Here is a 23,905-nt window from a genome sequence, read left to right as displayed (position 1 = left end):
ATTTATTTGTTGGAACTTTTTTTTTAAAATAAATTTATTTTTTATTGGTGTTTAATTGACCAACATACAGAATAACACCCAGTGCTCATCCCGTCAAGTGTCCCACTCAGTGGCCATCAGCCATTCACCCTCTCTTCCCGCCCTCCTCCCCTCCCAGCACCCCTAGTTCATTTCCCAGAGTTAGGAGTCTTTATGTTCTGTCTCCCTTTCTGATATTTCCCACACGTTTCTTCTCCATTCCCTTATATTCCCTTTCACTATTATTTATATTCCCCAAATGAATGAGAACATACACTGTTTGTCCTTCTTCGATTGACTTACTGCACTCAGCATAATACCCTCCAGTTCTATCCACATTGAAGCAAATGGTGGGTATTTGTCTTTTCTAATGGCTGATTAATATTCCATTGTATACATAAACCACATCTTCTTTATCCATTCATGTTTAATGGACACCAGGCTCCTTCCACAGTTTGGCCATTGTGGACATTCCTGCTATAAACATCGGGGTGCAGGTGACCCGGCATTTCATTGCATCTGAATCTTTGGGTAAATCCCCAACAGTGCAATTGCTTGATTGTAGTAAAGGTGTGTTTTTTTCTTTTTTTTTTTCTTTTTTTAATTTATTTATGATAGCCACACTGAGAGAGAGAGATGGGGGGGGGGGCAGAGACATAGGCAGAGTGGAAGCAGACTCCATGCACTGGGAGCCCGACGTGGGATTCAATCCCGGGTCTCCAGGATCGCGCCCTGGGCCAAAGACAGGCGGCAAACTGCTGCGCCCACCCAGGGATACCTTAGTTCTAATTTCAAGGCATTATGGTCTGAGAATATGCAGGGGACAATCCCAATCATTTGGTATCGGTTCAGACCCGATTTGTGACCCAGTATGTGGTCGATTCTGGAGAAAGTTCCATGTGCACTTGAGAAGAATGTGTATTCAGTTGAGTTTGGATGTAAAGTTCTGTAGATTTCTGTGAAATCCATCTGGTCCAGTGTATGATTTAAAGGTATCGTTTCTTTGGAGATGTTTTGCTTAGAAGACCTATCGAGGGTAGAAAGAGCTAGATTGAGGGGATCCCTGGGTGGCTCAGCGGTTTAGCGCCTGCCTTCAACCCAGGGTGTGATCCTGGAGTCCCAGGGTCGAGTCCCACATCGGGCTCCTTGCGTGGAGCCTGCTTCTCCCTCTGCCTGTGTCTCTGCCTCTCTCTCTCTCTGTGTCTATCATGAAGAAATAAAATCTTTTAAAAAAAGAGCTAGATTGAAGTAAGCAAGTGTATTATTATCTAAGTATTTCTTCGCTTTGGCTATTAATTGGTTTAAATATTTGGCAGCTCCCACATTCGGGGCATTTATATTGAGGATTGTTAAGTCCTCTTATTGGATAGATCGTTTAAGTATGATTTAGTGTCCCTCTTCATCTTTCACTACAGTCTTCGGGGTAAATTTTAGATTATCTGGTATAAGAATGGCTACCCCAGCTCTCTTTTGAGGACCCTTTGAATGGTAAATTTTTCTCCAACATTTCATTTTCAGGTTGTAGGTGTCCTTCTGTCTAATATGAGTCTCTTGTAGACAGCAAATAGATGGGTCCTGCTTTTTTATCCAGTCTGAAACCCTACGCCTTTTGATGGGGTCATTAAGCCTGTTCACGTTCAGAGTTACTATCGACAGATATGAGTTTAGTGTCATCATGATATCTTTTCAGCTCTTGTTTTGTGGATTGTTCCACTGAACTTCTTCTTAAAGGGGAATTTTAAGAGTCCCCCATAAAATTTCTTGCAGAGCTGGTTTGGAGGTCACATATTCTTTCAGTTCCTGCCTGTCTTGGAAGCTCTTTATCTCTCCTTCCATTTTGAATGAGAGCCTTGCTGGATAAAGTATTCTTGGTTGCATGTTCTTCTCATGGAGGACCCTGAATATATCCCGCCAGCCCTTTCTGGGCTGCCAGGTCACTGTGGAGAGGTCTGCTGTTACCCTAATGCTCCTCCCCATAAAGGTCAGGATTTTCTTGTCTCTTGCTGTTTAAAGATCTTCTCTTTATCTTTGGAATTTGCAAGCTTCACGATTAAATGTCGAGGTGTTGGACAGTTTTTATTGATTTTAGAGGGGATCTCTCTATTTCCTGGATCTGAATGCCTGTTTCCCTTCCCAGATTAGGAAAGTTTTCAGCTATGATTTGTTCAAATACATATTCTGGCCCTCTGTCCATTTTGGCACCCTCGGTAACCCCAATTCCACGTAGGGTTTTCTTCCTCAGACTGTCGTTTATTTCCCTTAATCTGTCTTCCTTGTCTTTTAATTGTCTGTCTCTTTTTTCCTCAGTTTCTCTCTTTGCCATTAACTTGTGTTCTATGTCACTCATTCGTTCTTCCAACTCGTTATCCCTCGTCATTAGGACTTCTAGTTTGGATTGCATCTCATTCAATTGATTTTTAATTTCGGCCTGATTGGATCTAAATTCTGCAGTCCTGAAGTCTCTTGAGTCCTTTATGCTTTTTCCTAGAGCCACCAGTAGCTGTATAATAGTGCTTCTGAATTTGCTTTCTGACATTGAATTGTAATCCAGATTTTGTAAGTCTGTGGGAGAGACGACTGTTTCTGATTCTTTCTTTTGAGGTGAGGTTTTCCTTCGAGTCATTTTGCTGAGTGATGAGTGGCGAAAACAAATTGTATTGGGAAAAGGAGAAAAAGAGAGGAGAGAAGGAAGGAAAGAAAAGAGAAAAACGAAAAAGAATAAAGGAAGAAAGAAGGAAAAAAGAGAATAAAAAGAGAAAGAAAAAGAAAGAAAGGGGGGAAGTGGAGGGCGAAGCAATCATAAATAAAAACAACATGGGGGTTATCTTCTGATTCTGTATACTTTAAGTTCCTTGACTTCCCCTGGAACTTGTCTGTCTAGCCGGTCTTCTGGGGTAGGGGCCTGTTGTGCTGATTTTCAGGAGTTAGCACGTGGGGGAGCTGCTCTGTCCCCTGCCTGGTGCAGGGCTCGGTGGGGGTAGTTTACCCCGTGAGGCCCCAGGAGGAACAACCCCAGTGTCAGCGACCAGCTCTGGAATCCTGTATTCAGCCCCTGCAGTAACACAGGAGCAGTCCATCTGCAGGCCCTGGAGGCTCTGGGGCTGGGCCGCTGATCTGCTCAGCTCTGGACAGGAACGTCCTTGGTGTCCTAGGCCCTCTGGGCCTCTGCCTGTCCTGGGGGAGACCGAATCCTGGGCTGTTTCCCGGTGCCCTGTGCTCCGGGGCCTGCACTGTTGGATTCTCGCTCCCGGCTGTACAGCCACCTCACTGTGGAGCCACCGCCTGAGCTCCTCCAAGTTGCTCCCAGAGCTCCACATCCCACTCTGAATGGAGCCTCTTCCGTTGCAGGAGGCACCGCTGCCAAGCTGCTCCTGGGCCTTGCAAACACCTCTGTGCAGAGCCACCACTTGAGCCCCTCAGAGCTGCTCCCCAGTCAATGGATGTGCCCTGCAGCCCTTAGGGAGCTCGCTGCACTCTCCTGGGAGTGCATGTTTCTATTAGTGTCCCAGGGTGCCCTAGGGCATCCCCGCCTTCCTGGGGTCCTGCTCTGACTCCTTGAAGGGGCCATTCTGCCCTGGAAGATTGGTGAAGCTCCTCCTTCTCCCAGGACAGAGCTCTTCTGCCCTGTGAGCACTCGCCCCGGCCATAGCCAGGCTCCTCACAGGGCCCCTCACCCTTGGATGCCTTTTGTTTCTTTATTTCTTTTTCCCGTCTTCCTACCTTTATAGAATCACGAACTTTTCCACTGTAGCATTCAAACTGGTCTCTGTTTAAATCTCAGGCTGAATTCATAGATTTTCAGGATGATTTGATTGTTATCTAGGTAATTTCGTGGGGACAGGTGATTTGGGGACCCTACACTTCCGCCATCTTGCCCCTCCACCTTTGCTACATCCCAGAGGTTTGGAGAAACATGTTTTCATTTTCATTTGTTTTAAATTTCCTTGTTAATTTCCTGGTTGCTCCATTCATTCTCTAGTAGGATGTTCATAATCTCCACGTATTTTTGGTCTGTCCAATTTTTTTTCTAACTGTCGACTTCAAGTTTCATAGCGTCGTGTTCTGAAAATGTACATGATGTGATATCAACCTTCTTGTACCTGTTGTACCTGTTGAGGGCTGATTTGTGGGCCATGATATGATCTGTTCTGGAGAATGTCCCATGTGCACTTGAAAGGAGTGTGTATTCTGCTTTAGGATGAAATGTTCAGACTATATCTGTTGAGTCCCTGTGGTCCAGTTTGTCAAGGCTATTGTTCCCCTGTTGATTTTCTGCGTAGACGATTGGTCCATTGAAATAAGTGGGTGTAAAAATCCCCTTTCATTGTATTATTATCATTGAGTTCCTGTACGTTTGTTGTTAATTGTTTTCTATATTTAGGTACTGCCATGTTGGCAGCATAAATATTTAGTTGTTTGATCTTGATAGAGAGTCTTTTTAATTATGAAATAATGCCCTTCTTCGTCTCTTCTTACACTATTTGTTCTTTCTTTTTAGAAATTTAAATATTTTATTTATTTATTCGTGAGAGATACACAGAGGAGCAGAGGAAGAAACATAGCAGAGTGAGAGGCAGACTCCCCTAAGGGAGGCCGATGACAACTTGATCCTGGATCCCAGGATCACACCCTGAGCCGAAGGCAGATGCTCAAACACTGAGCCAACACGTGTCCCCCAGGGTTTGGTTTCAAATCTCGTTTGTCTGATATAAGTATGGGTCCTCCACCTTTCTTTTGATATCCATTAGCGTGATAGATGATTTTCCATCCCCTGACTTTCAATCTGTTGGTGTCTATAGGTCTAAGGTGAGCATCTTGTAGTCAGCGTACAGATGGATGTTGTTTTTTTAATAATAATTTTATTTATCAGAGAGACAGAGAGAGAGAGGCAGAAAATTATGCAGAGAAAGAAGCAGGCTCCCCACCAGGAGCCCAATATGGGACTCAATCCCAGACTCCAGGATCACACCCTGAGTTAAAGGCAGAGGCTCAACCCCTGAGCCACCCAGGCATCCCGGATCCTGATTCTTAACTACTCCATACCCTATATCTTTTTTTTAAAGATTTATTTATTTATTTATTCATGATAGTCACACAGAGGGAGACAGAGAGGCAGAGACACAGGCAGAAGGAGAAGCAGGCTCCATGCACCAGGAGCCCGATGTGGGACTCAATCCAGGGTCTCCAGGATCACGCCCTGGGCCAATGGCAGGCGCCAAACCGCTGTGCCACCCAGGGATCCCACCCTATATCTTTTTATTGGAGCATTTAGTCCATCATCATTCAGAGTGACTATTCAAAGATATGAACTTTGTGCCTCTGTGTTACCGGAAGAGTTGGTATTTCTGGTGACGTTCTCTGGTACTTTCTAGTATTTGTTGCTTTTGGTCTCTTTTTTCCCCCACTAGAAGAGTCCCTCTTAAAATTCCTTACTGGACTGGTTAAGTGGTCATGAACTCCTTTATATGTTGCCTGTCTGGGAAAATCTTTATCTCTCCTGAATGACACCCTTGCTGAAGAAATAATTCATACAAATTGGATGGCAATAAAAAGAAATTTAAAAACATAAAGTAAATTCTGCTAATATAATTGAGGAAAATGTATTTAGGATGAAAACCAGAAGCAGAAAGAGAGGAGGATGGATTTCACCCTCCGTAGCCTTCACAGGGACCTGGTTTCCTTTCCTAGGAGTGGCCCCCCCTCAGGATGATGCTTCCTGCCCCTGTGCCCTCCTTGTTGGAACACAGCAGGCACAGCTCCAGCACCTCTACAGTCGTGGTTTATAGCGTTTTCCATGTATCCTATTGGGGACCACAGCGTTGTGTATGTAACCATCTGGCTACTGTCTGACAACATTGGGGGGATTCTGACTTTTGTTGCTTTTGAGGTGTGTGTGTCTCTATCACATGCAGCTCCTGTGCAGCAATCGGATCCTCTGGCTGGGTCACCAAAAAACCCCGAAATGGTTGGCACAAAATCATTTCTGGTCCTGTCTCTGGGCAGTTAGCTGGGCTCTCCTGGCAGTGCCGGGGCTCGCTTGTGCAGTGACTTTCAGCTGGAGGGTCAGCTGAGCTTGAAGTTCCAGCTCGGCCACATTCCCATGTCCGGCAGTGAGTCTGGCCACTCCTAGAAGGCACGTGGGGACTTCAGCTGTGTGTGCCTGGTGGCGCCCCTGCACGGGCTTGTTGGGGCCAAGGTGGTGCCCCCTCCTCTCTCTGGGGGTCTCTACACGCTCCGTGCACAGAGTTCTGGGAGACACAGAAACGGGCTGGCTGTGCATTTTCGCACCACAACACTTTATTGACTTTCTACAGCAGCGGGCTCAGAGCCGTGGTTGTGTGTCTTCCCTTGGGGAGGGAGACCTTTCTGTCCTTTAAGGGGAGGGCAAGAATCACACAGGGTGGGGGGCAGGTGCTGGAGTCCCCCAGCTGGGAGCATGTGTGGACTCCGGGTGGGGGCGTGTGTCCTGAGGTTTCAGCCTGAGTGATGGTACTGAGGACATCAGAGCTGACCTGAACCTGCAACTCATGGGCTCCTGTGCCGGGTCCCTGAAGGGCAGCTGGATCCCGGCCTTGGAGCCTCTTTGGGCCCCAGCACTTGGAGGAGCCTGCCTCCTGGTGTGGGTGTGGGTGGGGCCCACCAGCTTGCCCCTCCTCTCCCCACACTGGGGTGTCCCAGGATCCCCAGGGCTTCCCTAGATCAGCGACCTGGATCTGTGGGGCACGCCCAGGGCCCTGCAGGCCACATCCAGCTGTGAGAGGGCTTGCTCAGCCTGGGGCCAGAATCCAGGGCTGGCCAGGGCCATGGGGACCTGATTCCATTAGTCTTTGTGTTGAGACTGGTGGGGGCTCAAGTCAACCCAGCCCCCACAGAGCCTGGGCCCAATCAGCCCAGGTACCTCTGGTTTAGGGCCTGGTGTCCTGTGCAGGGTGTCCTGCCCTCTAGGAGTGACAGTGGGTGGAGGCAGGGCACAGTGGTTCCTCTGATTCACTCACCTGTTCACACACTGTCAGGGGCTCCCTGCCGTCCCTCCTCCCTGCAACCCCTGGGTACTCTATGGGACACCCGGGATTCTGATGGGAGCAGAGTATCCAGAGAACCCCGGGGAGGCTGATCATGTCCCACAGGGGGTAGCTAGATTGGGTCCTTGCTCGGGGCCGATGGTGTGGTGGTGGATGGTGTGGGGGCATGGGTATGATGGTAGTGGAATGTGGGGAATGGTGTAGGGGGGATGTTGGGGTATACTGTGGTTGGGTATTGTGTGAGGCTGTGTGTGTTTGAGGGGGATGGGGTAGGGGCGATGCCATGGGGGATGATGAGGTAGGGGGATGGTGTGGGTCTGGGGAATGGGGGGATGGCGTGGGGGGCCGGCAGACAAAGGGCATCCTCTTTCTCTAAGATGTACACAGAGACGTCTACAAATAAAGGTGACCCCATTCTGGGGTTTGTTGTAACACCTGCCCCTGTGGACCCATGTGGTGAGTGCAAGGCCCTGGCTGTACCAGGGGCATTATCTGGGGGTCATCATAATATGTATGTTTTCAAATTGCAAATTGTCTCAAATTAAATGCACAGAATTTAGAAATATATAAAACACTGAGAGTGGGTGTCACTCTGAACCGTCTGACCCTCATGGGATCAATGTGTGTCCTGCTCCAGCCGCGGACATGCCGCACGGCCCCCAGGTCCGGTTCCTACCCCCCATGTCTGCCACCCCATCCCCTGCTTCTCAGGGGGCCGTCCCTCTCCCCTTTGGTGTTCAGCTCCCATGGGAACCTCTGGAGGCCCCATCCTTGTGGCTTCCTCATCCCTGAGGCCCCGGGGGGGTGGTGTGGTCATCCCCATCACCCTACCATGGAGCCATGTGTTGTTGGCTGCTATTGCTCCCCCTGGCCTCAGAGGCCCCGTTTACCTTACCCAAAAGCCTCCGAGGCCCGGAAGCCCCCTGGCCCAGCAGCCTCACCCGTCCGCCTAGCAGTCCTAAAACATGATGTGGTTGCTGAACTTCCTGATAACGTCCAGGTCTACCTGCGTGATGTCCCTGGAGGAGACCAGGGCATCCTGCTTCATTTCCTGTGGGAAAACCGGGGAGGAGGAGCAGGCGTCAGGAACAGAGACCCGACCTGTCACAAGGTGCCATGCTGGGCAGGGAGCCATGGGGCCAACATGGTAGTGTGTCCGGCCGAAACCTCTTTCCTTCCTCTGGGAGGCCAGGGAAGGCGGGAGTGCCCACCGTGCCCGTGGGACCTGTGTGACGGCCTGTGCCCAGCTGTTGTAGGCAGGGAGGTGACTGAGTTTCACCCTGGGTGGGAGGGGATAGGGTTTCAGTCAAGGTGGGAGGGGACATGGGGTGTTGTGTGAAGATTGCGAATCCGAGAAACCACTAAGGAACTGACACCAATGCAAACACACAAGGGTTGATTTCCAAACTCAAGGTTGCGACCAAGTACACCCAACACAGCGGAGCAGGGACTTGGACCCCGAGGTGGGTTTTAACTTAGTTTTAAGGACTTGTCTCGGGGTCCTCCAAAAGGGCTGGAGCAATTCCTCAAGTTCTGTTTACATTTTGATATGGGGCCTTCAAGGGTATTAAGCTCTGCTCTCATTCTAATAGGCACTTCCAACCCTTGGCATGGGCTCGGTTTCATTCTGTTGTGGGGCTTTCAAAGACATTAAGCTGTAAACTTTGTTTTTTTCCTGTAACTGAAATAATGTAAATTTCAGCTCTTCTTCACAGGGGCCTGGGATGGCTGGACTTGTACGAACACTGAACTTAAAGTAGAAAGGCCTTCATTTTCTCGGCCTCTTTGCATTCCATCCCATCCTATCTAGCTCTTTCCCCCTTCCCCGGAGCTCCTAAGAGAGCAAATGACGTCAGCTTGGCAGCGTGTGTTGGGGGACAGGCCCAGGGATTTGGGATCAGGAAGACCTGGCTCGTGGGCGTCCCAGCTGTGCAGCGGGATTCCATGCTGCAGACTCTTATTCCCTAAGGCTATCTAGACAACTGAGTTTGTATATAGAAAAGCTCTCCTTTATCTTTAAAAGATGAAGAGCGAGTCAAAGTGTTTTTACTCTGGCCATCTAATTGCTCAGATTCCAATCTGAGACATATTTCCTGTTAATAAGGATAATTTACTATCCGTAGTACTATGGTTAAAATATTCTGACACAAGTAATTCAGAGGGATGAGGGTTTCTCATCTCTTTCTTCACAGCTCAGTCACTCCTCAGGAAATGCATCTTTATCGATTTGGAAAGAACTGAGAGTCATTATTACCAATGGTCCGATTATTTTGTGAAGGATTCTTCCCTGAGATTCTTCCCCTGTTTCAACTGACACTGAAACACTGTGAACTCTTTTGAAGACAAATGTCAAGGAAATAAATGTTATGCATTGATAATTTTAAATGCACTTGCAATATGGTGTCTATTATACTAGAAGTATTTTTATCTTATTTTTGCTATTTATTATCTGTTCCTGCTTTTCAGGTTGAGGAGGCATTATACGTGTTCATAAGTGTCTTTCTTTCCTTCTGATCTAAAATTCTTACTTTGTTTCCATCAAAGGAACTCTTTAAGAATAAGGCAAAAGTTAATTCAACGATTCTTAAAATGTCTTCACACTTGGAGCCTGATTCATTTAAGTCGATTTTCATAATAAATCTTATTAATTAGGAAAGAAACAAAGATTTATAGAGAAATTGAGAAGATACTACAGTGCATTCACATGCACTTGCTCTCAATTTCTCCAATTATTGATATCTTATATTACTACGGTACAAATATTAGCTAAGGAATCAAATTTAAAATAGTCGCATTAACCAAAGACCATAGTTTATTCAGATTTCCTTAGTTTTTGCCAAGTTACCATCCCTCATATCACATTCCATTTGTCCTCCTGTTTTCTTAGGCTCCTCTAGATTGTGACAGTCTTTCAGCCTTTCCTTGTTGTTGCACTGGAACACTTTGAGAAGTAGAGTATTTTGTAAACTTTCCCTCAGTTGGGACATGTCTGTCATTTATCTCATAATTGAACTGTTTTGTGGATTATATACAGAGATATACTGCCATTTTTATTATATCATATAAGGGATAGATACTAACATGATTTAGCAGTCTTGGTATCGATCTCGTCACCTTGCTGTGGTAGTCTTTGTCAGCTTTCTCCACAGTAAACTGATTCTTTATTATTATTATTAATTATTATTTTTATTATTATTATTATATTATCAATATTATTTTAACTTTTTCATATTATATTTTGTAGAAGGAAGTTACTATGTGTATTCCACACTTAAGAGTGGGAAGCTATGCTCATGAACTTGACGGTGCAATGTCTGCACAAATTGTTTAAAATTCTTCTACATGGGAGATTTCTCTTCCTTGTGGGTTTGTTTCTTCTGCAAAGATGTTTTTTATTTATTTGAGAGAGAGAGGAGAGAAAAAGCATGAGTGAGAGGGGCAGAGGGAGAGGGAAAAGCATGTTCCTTTCTGAACAGGGAGCCTGCCTTGTGACCTGGATCATGATCTGAGTTTAATGCAGAAGCTTAACTAACTGAGCCACACAGGTGCCACTCTTTCTTTCTTTCTTTCTTTCTTTCTTTCTTTCTTTCTTTCTTTCTTTCTTTCTTCTTTCTTGTTTTTTATAATAATTTTATTCTTGAATTGGTGTTCAATTTGCCAACCTACAGAAAAACACCCAGTGCTCATCCCGTCAAGTGCCCCCCTCAGTGCCCATCACACATTCACCCCCACCGCCCGCCCTCCTCCCCTTCCATCACCCTTAGTTTGTTTCCCAGAGTTAGGAGTCTTTACGTTCTGTCTCCCTTTCTGATATTTCCCACACATTTCTTCTCCATTCCCTTATATTCCCTTTCACTATTATCTATATTCCCCAAATGAATGAGAACATACAATGTTTGTCCTTCTCTGATTGACTTACTTCACTCAGCATAATACCTTCCAGTTACATCCACGTTGAAGCAAATGGTGGTTATTTGTCGTTTCTAATGTCTGAGCAAGGCCCACCTCTTCTCTCTCTTCATCTTCTGAGTCTCCTATGGTATGAATGTTACTGTTTTAATAAGTGACTGACTTCCCTACTTCTGTGTCTGTGGTCCAGAACCTTTCTTGTTTTTAAGGCTTCCACTTGGAACTGCATCTCAGTTATAGCATTTGTAACATTGGCCTGACTAGATTTTAGTTGTTTTACTTCTACAGTAAGGGATTCTCTAGTTTTCTTCTGTGCTCTTTTTCTAGCCCAGATGCTATCTTTATAATCATTGTTTTAAACTGTAGTTAGACATCATATATGTGTATTGATGAACTTCCTGGCTGTGAGTAGAACCTCATGTTATTTTATGGAGGTGAATTTCTCCATCTCATTATTTCTTCCAGAAAAGAAAGAAGGAAGAAAAAGAAAAAACAAGAAAAACAATAACAACTTCCCTCCCCCCCACAAAAAAACCAATAGATTATTTTGGCCTGCTTGTTAAAAGATTCTAAATCCCAAAATAGAAACAATTAAGGTGGTCCGTGGGTCGCGCAGCGGTTTATCGCCTGCCTTTGGCCCAGGGCATGATCCTGTAGACTCTGGATCGAATCCCACGTCGGGCTCCCAGTGCATGGAGCCTGCTTCTCCCTCTGCCTGTGTCTCTGCCTCTCTCTCTCTCTCTCTCTTTTTCTCTCTGTTTGTGACTATGATAAATAAATTGAAAAAAATAAAAAAAAAACACAATGAAGTACCATGAAAGTAAAAATTAGAAATATCTAAGGTACATACATAAAAATTAAAATAAGGCAATTAATAAAAAAAGTCAAAGAAAATGATTGAAAATAGAGCACAAAGTACAAAGGAATCTAGACCCTACTTTCCAGGCAGAGCTGAAGCTCTGCAGCCTCTGTGGTCCGACAACTTAGTGGCAGCGAATGGTCTGTGTGGGTGTGCGGATGGGCCGTGGTGTTGATTGTCAGGTGCACATCTCCCTGGGAGTTGCACCTGCGGGGGCAGAGGCGTGGTGGGCATCAGCGTCTCTGGGCTCCAGCGGGCAGTGCTGTGCTGCTCCCTGAGACCCGGCCCTGATGGGTGGGATGCGGGTGGGGACGCTGGGTCCTCTGGCTCTGGGGCTGAGCATCCCGCCCCCCAGTCTGCTGGGGCCTCCACAGAAGAGCCCCCAAGCCCCCGGGTCTCCGCCTCTTTTCTCAGAACCCTGCATTCACTCGACTTGTGTCCGAGCTTCTCTTGTTTTTGTTTTTGTTTTTTATCTCAGACTGTTGAGCCCAAGATTGCGAATCCGAGAAACCATCAGAAGCTGACACTGATGCAAACACACGAGGGTTTATTTACAAGCTCGAGCTTGTGTCCAAGTATACCCGACACAGTGGAGCAGGGACTTGGACCCCCAGGTGGGTTTTAGCTTAGTTTTAAGAGCTGGTCTCGGGGAACTCCCGAAGGGTGGATCAATTACTAAAGTTCTGTTTACATTTTGATATGGGGTCTTCAAGGGCATTGAGAGCTGTTCTAATAGGGCCTTCCTGCCCTTGGCCTGGGCTCAGTATTTATTCTACTGTTGGGCTTGCTGTGTCCTGACAATGAGCACTCAGGAAGGAAATGACGGACATGACTCCCTTCTCAGGAGCATCACAGAGAATAAATAATGAGACTGAACCAAAGGAGCACAAGACTTGTGCACTGAGCCATTCCAGGCTCTGGGAGGCCGTCCTGGGCTCTTGGGTTGGGAGCCTCATCTTGTGAAAATGTCCGCAGTTCCTGAAGCCACCCTCAATTTCAATGTCATTCCTGTCAAATCATGGTGGCAGATCCTATAAATAGGAAAAAAAAAAACCCTGTGACATCCATCCGCCCCCACAAATGACCCCGGACAGCAAATCAGTATTGGAGAAGCAGGACAGAGCGCGACGCAGCACTTTCCTATTTCAAACGATGTCACAGAGACACAGGATAAAGCAGTGTTGTCCTCGGGATCCCACCTGGCTCTGTAAGTTAAGCATTCGGCTCCTGACCTCACCTCCGGTCCTGATCACGGGGTCGTGAGTTCTAACCTTGGGCTGGTCCATGGATGAGGCCTGACACCTACTTAAGCAAACCAGACCCACGAGGGTTGGTCCCAGCATAAGCTGAAGGAGCAGAAAAGAGTGTCCAGAAGGAAACGTGCTCTGATACAACTGATTTTTTAAAATTAATTTAATCTAAACCAAATTAATTAACATATAGTGTATTATACTTTCAGAGGAAGAATTCAGGGATTCACCAGTTGGAGATAACCGCAGTGCTCGTGACATCACGTGCCCTCCTTCATGCTGGTCCCCTGTTATCCCCTCCCCCGTCCCCTCCCCTGCAGCAACACTCAGTTTGTTTCCTATAATTAAGAGTCTGTATTTCCTGCATCTGTGTTCATCTTATTTGTTTTTCCTTCCCTTCACAGATGTTCTGCTTTGCTTCTTTAATTCCACCTATGAATGACACCACAGGGTCATTCTGTTTTCCGAATGACCTATTTCACTTAGGATGATCCCTCTAGTTCTATGCATGACATTGCAAATGGCAAGATTTCCTTCTCTTTGATAGCTGAGTACCATTCCTCTTTCTATGACCATCATCTATCTCCCATCCTCTTTATCCCTCATCTGCCACAGGGCACCGAGGCTCCTCCCACAGTGTGGCAACGTGGACCCCGCTGCTGTGGACATTGGGGTGCAGTTGTCCCACGTCTCACTGCATCTGTATCTTCGGAGTGAGCTCCAGGCCGTACACCTGCTGGTCGCAGGGCGGCTCTATTTGCAACTTCCTGAGGAGCCTCCACACTGTTTCCAGGGTGCCTGCAGCAGCCCACGGTCCCGCCCACAGTGGAAGAGGGTTGAGTGAGTTTTACAGGACGTGGTAAAAGTCTGGTCCACATTTCATTTCGCGTCCTTTGGGCTCCAATTCTTTCTCCTTAAGTATTTTTGGGGAAGCCGGGTGTTGGGCTCTTTTTCAGGCAGATGTTTCTGAAGATAACAGGCCACAGCTAGAGCCTGGAAGGAGGCAGAGGTTGGCCCAGAGACGGGCACGCTGCCTCCTGCACAGCCTCCTGTAGCGACTGAGCATCCCGCAGTGGGTGCCCGAGCCCAGGCACCGCCCAGGGGGCACGCATGCACAGTAGGCCTCCTTTGCCTGCACTAACAGGAGCCAGCCTGTGCTGGGGAGGCCTGAGGAAGACGTGGGGACACATCCACGTGGATGAGCCACAGCCTCCTCAGAAACTACGCAGAGTCTTCAGGGGGATATTGGGCAGCGTTCATGATGACAGGAGCCTCAGTCTCTTCAGGACACACGGTGAGGCTTCAGGAAGATGTGAGACAACATCCACCCTGACAAGAGACCCTGGGCCGCTTCCGGCCCTGCGGGGAGGCTTCAGGAAATTGTGGGCCCGCACCCACCCTGACAGGAGCCCCTGGGCTGCCTCAGGACCCGCAGGGAGGCTTCAGTAAGATGTGGGCCTGCATCCACGCTGACAGGAGCCCCTGGGCCACCTGAGGACATGCCTGGAGGCTTCTGAAAGATGTGGCGCTGTGTCCACTCTGGCAGGAGCTAACTGGCTCCTCAGGACATAAGTTGAGGCTTCTGGAAGCTGGGGGCAGCATCTAAAGTGACAGGAGCCCCAGCCATTCAGAACCTGCGGTGTCGCTTTGGGAGGACGTGGGGCCACGTCCACACAACAGACGCTGATGTCCTCAGGACACCCAGTGTAGTCTTCAGGAAATATGGGGATGCGTCCATGCAGAAAGAAGACCCCAGCCTTGTCAGAGCCTGTGGTGAGGCCTAAGGAAGATGTGGATGCTGAATCCACACTGACAGGAGTCTCCAGCCTCCTCAGGACACACTGTGAAGGATCGGGATGATTTGGGGCCACGTCCGTGCTGACAGGAGCTCCCAAGCTCCTCAAGTCTTACGGTGAGGCTGAGGAAAATGTGGGGCCATGTCCTCCTCAGGACCTGCACTTTGGCTTCGGGACACATGAGGCTGCGTCTAGGCTGACAGGAACCCACAGCCTCCTCAGGACCCACTGTGAGTTTTCTGGGGGACGTGGGTCCGTGTCCAGGCTGACAAGAGCCTCCAGCATCCTGAGAACCTGCTGTGAGGCTTCCAGAGTATGTGAGGCATAATCCAGGTTGACAGGAGACCCGGGTCCTCAGGACCCGCTGACTATGACTCAGGAACACGTGGGGCCACGTCCCCACTCACAGGAGCCCGGCTTCCTCAGGACCCCCTGGAGGACTCTGGAGGCGCCGTTGGGGGCCATGTCCATGTCAGAAGGGACTCCTCAGAACCCTGGGTAAGTGAATGGGTAGAATGAATGGTAAGACAGGGGAGGGGAGGCAGTTGGTGGTTAGTCTTAGGTTAGATGTTAGGGGTTAGTGATTATGCTTATGGTTATGGATTAAAGGTTAGGGTGAGGGATAAGGGTAAGGTTCAGTTGTTAGGAGTTAGGATCGGGGTTTGGATTAGGGACAGGAGTTAGAGTTAGGGTTAGGGTTTAGACTTTAGGGATTAGGGCAGGAGGTTACGAGTTGGGGTTTGGGTTATGGTTAGAGTTAGGTTTAGGCTAGGTTTGCAGTTGGGGTTAGGGGTTAGGGTGTGAGTTAGGGTTAGGGGTTAGGTTTAGGGTTTAGAGTTAAAGTTAGGGCTAGGTTTAGGGTTAGGGCGAGGGTTAGTTTTAGGATAGGGGTTAGGGCTAGGGTTAGGGTTAGTGTTTGATTAGGGGTTATGGTTAGGGTTAGGTCAGGGTCAGGGCACGGTTTTGGAAAAGGGTAAGAGAGGGTTAGGCAGTGGGTTAGGGATTACTTTTAGGATAGGTTTAGGGTACACTTTGGGATATGAGATAGGATTAGTATTAGAGGGTTAGGGTTAGGGTACAGGTTAAGGTTAGGAATAGGATTTGAGTACATTAAGATAAGGTTAGGGTTAGAGGTTAGGGTTAGGGTTAGATTTAAGATAAGGGTCAGGGTTAAGGGTTTAGAATAGGTTTAGGAGTTAGGGTGAGGGTTGGCAGGGAGGTTCAGTGAATGTGTTTCGGTCTTGGGGTTTGGGTTTGGTTTTTGATTAGTGATAGTTCTTGTTGAAGGGTTATGTTAACATTAGACTTAAGTGGACGGTTAGGCTTATGTCTGTGTATGGTTAGAGTTTGTGCCTTGGCATGTGCCTGCACTGGGACTCCTAGCATCTTGGGCAGTTTAGTTTTATGCACTCTATTTAGGTTTTGGGTTCAAAGATAGCCTGACTCCACCAAGTCAGTGGTCTCCCCAGAGAATCAAAATCCATGCTTCTGCTGGGGTGAGAATAGGCATGGCAGGATTCTCCTGAGCTGAGCTAAGGAGGGGATTTGTGGCTCTAAAGACTCTGTTTGGATTTTCAGTTGCCTTTCTGACTTTATCTCTTGTGTGCACATGTTTCCTCTATACTCCCAATTATTATTTTAAAGATTTATTTGAATTCCTCTTTATAAACACAGTATGATGTAGTTTCAGGTTTACACATAGTGATTCAACCCTTGAATCCAATGCCTGGTTCTGGTCAGAGGTGACCTCCACTATCCCCATCCCCTGATTCCCCATCTCCCCTCCTTCCTCTGGTATTTATTAGTTTATTCACTGTGGTTAAAATGTGTTTCTTGGTTTGCATCTCTCATCCCTCCCTTGGCCCCTTTGCCAGTTTGTTTGGTTTCTTAAAATTCACATGTGAATGCAATTGTATGGTATTTGGTATCTGTCTTTCTCTGACTGACTGAGTTCATTTAGCATAGGTCCCTTCCACTTCTCCCACGTCATTGTAAATGGCTTCCTTTCATCCCTTCTGATGACCGAGTGATGTCGCAGTGTGTATATTTACCACATCGTCTCTGCCCATTCATCTGTCGATGGACATCTGGGATGTATACACAGTTTCGCTGTTGTTGATAATGCTGCTACCAACACTAGGCTGTGTGTTCATCTTCAAATCTACTAAACTACTTTTGTATCCTCAGGGTAAATACCTAGCTGTTCAATTTTGGTATCGTAGGGTAGCTCTATTTTTAACTTCTTTTTTTTTAAGTTTTTTTGTGATAGTCACAGAGAGAGAGGCAGAGATACAGGCAGAGGGAGATGCAGGCTACATGTATTGGGTGTCCGATGTTGGATTCGATCCCGGGTCTCCAGAATCACGCCCTGGGCCAAAGGGAGGTGCCAAACGGCTGTGCCACCCAGGGATCCCCTATTTTTAACTTCTCGAGGACCCTCCAGACTGTTTTCCACAGTGGCTTCACCTTTATGTATTCATGAGAGACACAGAGAGGCAGAGGTATAGGCAGGGATAAATGAGGCTCCATGCAGGGAGCCTGATGTGGGACGTGCTCCCCCAGGACCCCGGGATCATGACCTGAGCCAAAGCACATGCTCAACCACTGAGGCACCCAGTAGCCTTGCTGATTCAATTTCTTTCCTAGTTATGGTTCTGTTCATATTTTCTATTTCTTCCTATTTCAGTTTTGCTCGTTTGCACATTTCTAGGGATTTGTCCATTTCTTCCAGTTCTCCCAGTTTGTTAGCGTATAATCTTGCATAGTATTCCCTTATAATTGTCTTATTTTTCTGGTGTTGATTGAGATCTCTCTTCTCTCATTTGTGATTTTATTTATTTATGTCATTTCTCTTTTCTCGTTGATAAGGCTGGCTAGGGCTTGATCCATTTTATTAATTATTTTGAAGAACCAGCTCTTAGTTTCGTTATTCCATTCTACTGTTTTGTTGTTTCTGTATTGTTTATTTCTGCTCTCATCTTTATTTTTTCCCTTCTTCTGTAGGCTTTGTTTGCTATTCCTTTACCAGCTCCTTTAGGTGTAGGGTTAGGTTGTGTATTGGAGACTTCTTGTTTCTTGAGGTAGGCCTGTATTGCTATGTACTTCCCTCTTAGGACTGCCTTTGCTACATCCCAGAGGTTTGGAGAAACATGTTTTCAATTTCATTTGTTTTAAATTTCCTCTTTAAATTCCTGGTTGCTCCATTCATTCTCTAGTAGGATGTTCATAATCTCCACGTATTTTTGGTCTGTCCAAATTTGTTCTTACTGTCGACTTTGAGTTTCATAGCCTCATTGTCCAAAAATGTATATGGTGTGATACCAACCTTCTTGTACCTGTTGTACCTGTTGAGGGCTGATTTGTGGGCCATGATATGATCTGTTCTGGAGAATGTCCCATGTGCACTTGAAAGGAATGTGTATTCTGCTTTAGGAAGAAATGTTCAGACTATATCTGTTGAGTCCCTGTGGTCCAGTGTGTCAAGGCTGTTGTTCCCCTGTTGATTTTCTGCATAGACAATCGGTCCATGACATAAGTGGGTGTTAAAAATCCCTATCATTGTATTATTATCAGTGTGTTCCTGTACGTTTGTTGTTAATTGGTTTGTATATTTAGGTACTCCCATGTTGGCAGCATAAATATTTAGTTGTTTGGTCTTTTTTTTAAATAAATTTTTTTATTTTTATTTATTTTTATTTACTTATGATAGGCACACAGTGAGAGAGAGAGAGAGAGAGAGAGAGAGGCAGAGGCACAGACAGAGGGAGAGGGAGAAGCGGGCTCCATGCACTGAGAGCCCGATGTGGGACTCGATCCCGGGTCTCCAGGATTGTGCCCTGGGCCAAAGGCAGGCACCAAACCGCTGCGCCACCCAGGGATCCCAAATTTATTTTTTATTGGTGTTCAATTGACCAACATACAGAATAACACCCAGTGCTCATCCCGTCAAGTGTCCCCCTCAGTGTCCATCACCCATTCACCCCCACCCCCCGCCCTCCTCCCTTTCCAGCACCCCTAGTTCATTTCCCAGAGGTAGGAGTCTTTATGATCTGTCTCCCTTTCTGATATTTCCTACACGTTTCTTCTCCATTCCCTTATATTCCCTTTCACTATTATTTATATTCCCCAAATTAATGAGAACATACAGTTTGTCCTTCTCTGATTGACTTACTGCACTCAGCATACTACCCTCCAGTTCCATCCACTTTGAAGCAAATGGTGGGTATTTGTCGTTTCTAATGGCTGAGTAATATTCCATTGTATACATAAACCACATCTTCTTTATCCATTCATCTTTCAATGGACACCATGGCTCCATCCGCAGTTTGGCTATTGTGGACATTCTGCTATAAACATCGGGGTGCAGGTGTCCCCGCGTTTCATTGCATCTGAATATTTGGGATAAATCCCCAACACTGCAATTTTTGGGTCGTAGGGCAGGTCTATTTTTAACTCTTTGAGGAACCTCCACACAGTTTTCCAGAGTGGTTGCACCAGATCACATTCCCACCAACAGTGTAAGAGGGTTCCCTTTTCTCCGCATCCTCTCCAACATTTGCGGTTTCCTGCCTTGTTAATTTTCTCCATTCTCACTGGTGTGAGGTGCTATCTCATTGTGGTTTTGATTTGTATTTCCCTAATGGCAAGTGATGCAGAGCATTTTTTCATGTGCATTTTGGCCATGTCAATGTCTTCCTCTGTGAGATTTCTCTTCATGTCTTTTGCCCATTTCATGATTGGATTGTTTGTCTCTTTGGTGTTGATTTTAAGAAGTTCTTTATTGATCTTGGAAACTAGCCCTTTATCTGATACGTCTTTTGCATATATCTTCTCCCATGCTGAAGGTTGTTTTTAGTTTTGGTGACTGTATCCTTTGCTGTGCAAAAGTTTCTTATCTTGATGAAGTCACAATAGTTCATTTTTGCTTTTGTTTCTTTTGCCTTCATGGATGTACCTTGCATAAACTTGCTGTGGCCAAGTTCAAACCGGGTGTTGCCTGTGTTCTCCTCTAGGATTTTGATGGACACTTGTCTCACATTTAGATCTTTCATCCATTTTGAGTTTATCTTTGTTTATGGTGAAAGAGAGTGGTCTAGTTTCATTCTTCTGAAGGTGGAAGTCCAATTTTCTAAGCACCATCTATTGAAGAGACTGTCTTTCTTCCAACGGATAGTCTTTCCTCCTTTATCGAATATTAGTTAACCATAAAGTTCAAGGTCCACTTCTGGGTTCTCTATTCTGTTCCATTGATCTATGTGTGTTTTTGTGCCAGTACCACACTGTCTTGATGACCACAGCTTTGTAGTACATCCTGAAATGTGGCATTGTGATGCCCCCAGATATAGTTTTCTTTTTTAAAAACCCACTGACTGGGCAGCCCCAGTGGCGCAGCAGTTTAGTGCTGCCTGCAGCCCAGGGCGTGATCCTGGAGACCTGGGATCGAGTCCCACATCAGGCTCCTGCATGGAGCCTGTTTCTCCCTCCTCCTGTGTCTCTGCCTCTCTCTCTCTATGTCTATCATAAATAAATAAATCTTAAAAAAATAAAATAAAATCCCACTGAATATTCAGGGTCCTTTCTGATTCCACAGAAATCTTAAAATAATTTGTTCTAACTCTCTGAAGAAAGTCCATGGTATTTTGATAGAGATTGCATTAAACGTGTAAATTGCCTGGGTAACATTGATATTTTCACAATATTAATTCTGCCAATCCATGAGCATGGAATATTTTTCCATCTCTTTGTGTCTTCCTCAATTTCTTTCAGAAGTTTTCTATAGTTTTTAGGGTATAGATCATTTACCTCCTTGGTTAGGTATATTCCTAGGTATCTTATGGTTTGGGTGCAATTGTAAATGAGATTGACTCCTTAATTTCTCTTTCTTCAGTCTCATTGTTAGTGTATAGAAATGCCATTGATTTCTGGGCAGTGATTTTTGTATCCTGCAAAGCTACCAAATTGCTATGAGTTATAGCAATCTTGCGGGGGAGGGCTTCGGGTTTTCTAGGTAGAGTATCATGTCATCGGCGAAGAGGGAGAGTTTGACTTCTTTGCCAATTTGAATGCCTTTAATGTCCTTTTGTTGTCTGATTGCTGAGGCTACGACTTCCAATACTACGTTGAATAGCAGTGGTGAGAGTGGACATCCCTGTCTTGTTCCTGATCTTAGGGGAAAGGCTCCCAGTGCTGCCCCATTGAGAATGATATTTGTAGTGGGCTTTTCCTAGATGGCTTTTAAGATGTCGAGGATTGTTCCCTCTACCCTACGCTCTGAAGTGTTTTGATCAGGAATGGATGCTCTATTTTGTCACATGCTTTCTCTGCATCTAATGAGATGATCATATGGTTCTTGGTTTTTCTCTTGCTGATATGATGAATCACATTGATTGTTTATGAGTGTTGAGCCAGCCTTGTGTCCCGGGGATAAATCCTACTAGGTCATGGTGAATAATTTTCTTAATTTATTGTTGGATCCTATTGGCTAGGATCTTGTCGAGAATTTTTGCATCCATGTTCATCAGGGCTATTGGTCTGTAATTCTCCTTTTTGGTGGGGTCTTTGTCTGGTTTTGGAATTAAGGTGATGCTGGCTTCATAGAACGAATTTGGAAGGACTCCATCTCTTTCTATCTTTCCAAACAGCTTTAGTAGGATAGGTATGGTTTCTTCTTTAAACATTTGATAGAATACCCCTGGGAAGCCATCTGGCCCTGGACTTTTGTGTCTTGGGAGGTTTTTGATGACTGCTTCAATTTCCTTCCTGGGTATTGGCCTGTTTAGGTTTTCTATTTCTTCCTGTTCCAGTTTTTGTTGTTTGGGGCTTTCCAGGAATGCGTCCATTTCTTCTAGATTGCCTAATTTATTGGCGTATGGCTGTTTATAATATGTTTTTAAAATCGATTGTATTTCCTTGGTGTTGGTAGTGATCTCTCCTTTCTCATTCATGATTTTATTAATTTGAGTCTTCTCTCTATTCTTTTTAATAAGACTGGCTAATGGTTTATGTATGTTATTAATTCTTTCAAAGTACCAACTCCTGGTTTTGTTGATCTGTTCCACATTTCTTCTGGTCTCGATTTCCTTGAGGTCTGCTCAAATTTTCATTAACTCTCTTATTCTGTTGGGTGTAGGATCTAGCTGCTGTTTTTTTCTCTAGCTCCTTTATGAGTAAGGTGAGATTTTGTATTTGAGTTCTTTCCAGTTTTTGAATGGATGCTTGTTTTGTGATGTATTTCCTCCTTAGGACTGCTTTTGCTGCATGCCAAAGATTTTGAACGTTTGTGTCTTCATTCTCATTAGTTTCCATGAATCTTTTTAATTCTTCCTCAATTTCCTGGTTGACCCTTTCATCTTTAAGCAGGATGGTACTTAACCTCCAGTGTGTGAAGTCCTTCCAAACTTCTTGTTGTGATTTAGTTCTAATTTTAAGGCATTATGGTCTGAGAATATGCAGGGGACGATCTGAATCTTTTGGTATCGGTTCAGATGCGATTTGTGACCCAGGATGTGGTCTATTCTGGAGAAAGTTCCATGTGCACTTGAGAAGAATGTTTATTCAATTCAGTTTGGATGTAAAGTTCTGTAGATATCTGTGAAATCTATTTGCTCCAGTGTATCATTTAAAGATCTCGTTTCTTTGGAGATGTTGTGCTTAGAAGACGTATTGAGGGTAGAAAGACCTAGATTGAAGTCACCAAGTATAAGATAATAATTATCTAAATATTTCTTCACTTTCATTATTATTTGGTTTAAATATTTGGCAGTCCCACATCGGGGCGTATATATTGAGGATTGGTAGGTCCTCTTGTTGGATAGATCCTTAAGTATGATTTAGTGTCCATCTTGATCCCTCACTACAGTCTTCGGGGTAAATTTTAGTTTACCTGATATAAGGATGGCTAACCCTGCTCTCTTTTGAGGACCATTTGAATGGTAAATGGTTCTCCAACACATTAATTTCAGATTGTAGGTGTCCTTCTGTCTAATATGAGTCTCTTGTAGACAGCAAATAGTTGGGTCCTACTTTTTTATCCAGTCTGAAACCCTGCGCCTTTGAAGGGGTCATTAAGCCCATTCACGTTTCGAGTTACTATCGACAGATATGAGTTTAGTGTCATCATGATATCTTTTCAGCTCTTGTTTTTGTGGATTGTTCCACTGAGCTTCTTCTTAAAGGAGAATTTTAAGAGTCCCCCTTAAAATTTCTTGCAGAGCTGGTTTGGAGGTCACATATTCTTTCAGTTCCTGCCCTTTTGGAAGCTCTTTATCTCTCCTTCCATTTTGAATGAGAGCCTTGCTGGATAAAGTATTATTGGTTGCATGTTCTTCTCATGGAGGACCCTGAATATATCCTGCCAGCCCTTTCTGCCCTGCCAGGTCGCTTTGGAGACATCTCCTGATACCCTAATGCTCCTCCCCATAAAGTTCAGGATTTTCTTGTCTCTTGCTGCTTTAAGGATCTTCTCTTTATCCTTGGATTTTGCAAGCTTCACTATTAAATGTCGAGGTGTTGGATGGTTTTTATTGATTTTAGGGGGGGATCTCTCTATTTCCTGGATCTGAATGCCTGTTTCCCTTCCAAGATTAGGAAAGTTTTCAGGTATGATTTGTTCAAATACACATTCCGGCCCGCTGTCCCTTTCAGCGCCCTCAGGAAACCCATTTACACATAGGTTTTTCTTCCTCAGGCTGTCGTTTATTTCCCTTAATCTGACTTCCTGGTCTTTTAATTGTCTGTCTCTTTTTTCCTCAGTTTCTCTCTTTGCCATCAACTTGTCTTCTATGTCACTCACTCGTTCTTCCACCTCCTTATCCCTCGTCATTAGGACTTCTAGTTTGGATTGCATCTCATTCAATTGATTTTTAATTTCGGCCTGATTGGATCAAAATTCTGCAGTCCTGAAGTCTCTTGAGTCCTTTATGCTTTTTCCTAGAGCCACCAGTAGCTGTATAATAGTGCTTCTGAATTGGTTTTCTGACATTGAATTGTAATCCAGATTTTGTAACTCTTAGGAGAGAGGACTGTTTCTTTCTTTTGAGGTGAGCATTTCCT

General features: G+C 45.4%; 1 long non-coding RNA gene across 4 annotated transcripts in view; it reads left to right on the top strand.

Annotated features, from left to right (window-relative positions):
* LOC140609350 (uncharacterized) overlaps window positions 1-23,905 on the top strand; it is a 66,935-nt gene that overhangs the window by 25,252 nt on the left and 17,778 nt on the right. For all 4 annotated transcript variants that reach the window (XR_012011232.1, XR_012011233.1, XR_012011231.1 and 1 more), the window contains 2 exons: window positions 12,287-12,422; window positions 13,674-15,352. This is a non-coding gene — a long non-coding RNA (uncharacterized lncRNA). The remainder of the gene's footprint in view (window positions 1-12,286; window positions 12,423-13,673; window positions 15,353-23,905) is intronic.

This window comes from Canis lupus, chromosome 18 (genome assembly GCF_048164855.1).
Source record: "Canis lupus baileyi chromosome 18, mCanLup2.hap1, whole genome shotgun sequence".
NCBI lineage: Eukaryota > Metazoa > Chordata > Mammalia > Carnivora > Canidae > Canis > Canis lupus.
The sequence above is the reverse complement of the archived record's forward strand: the minus strand, read 5'-3'. Positions and strand labels throughout refer to the sequence as shown.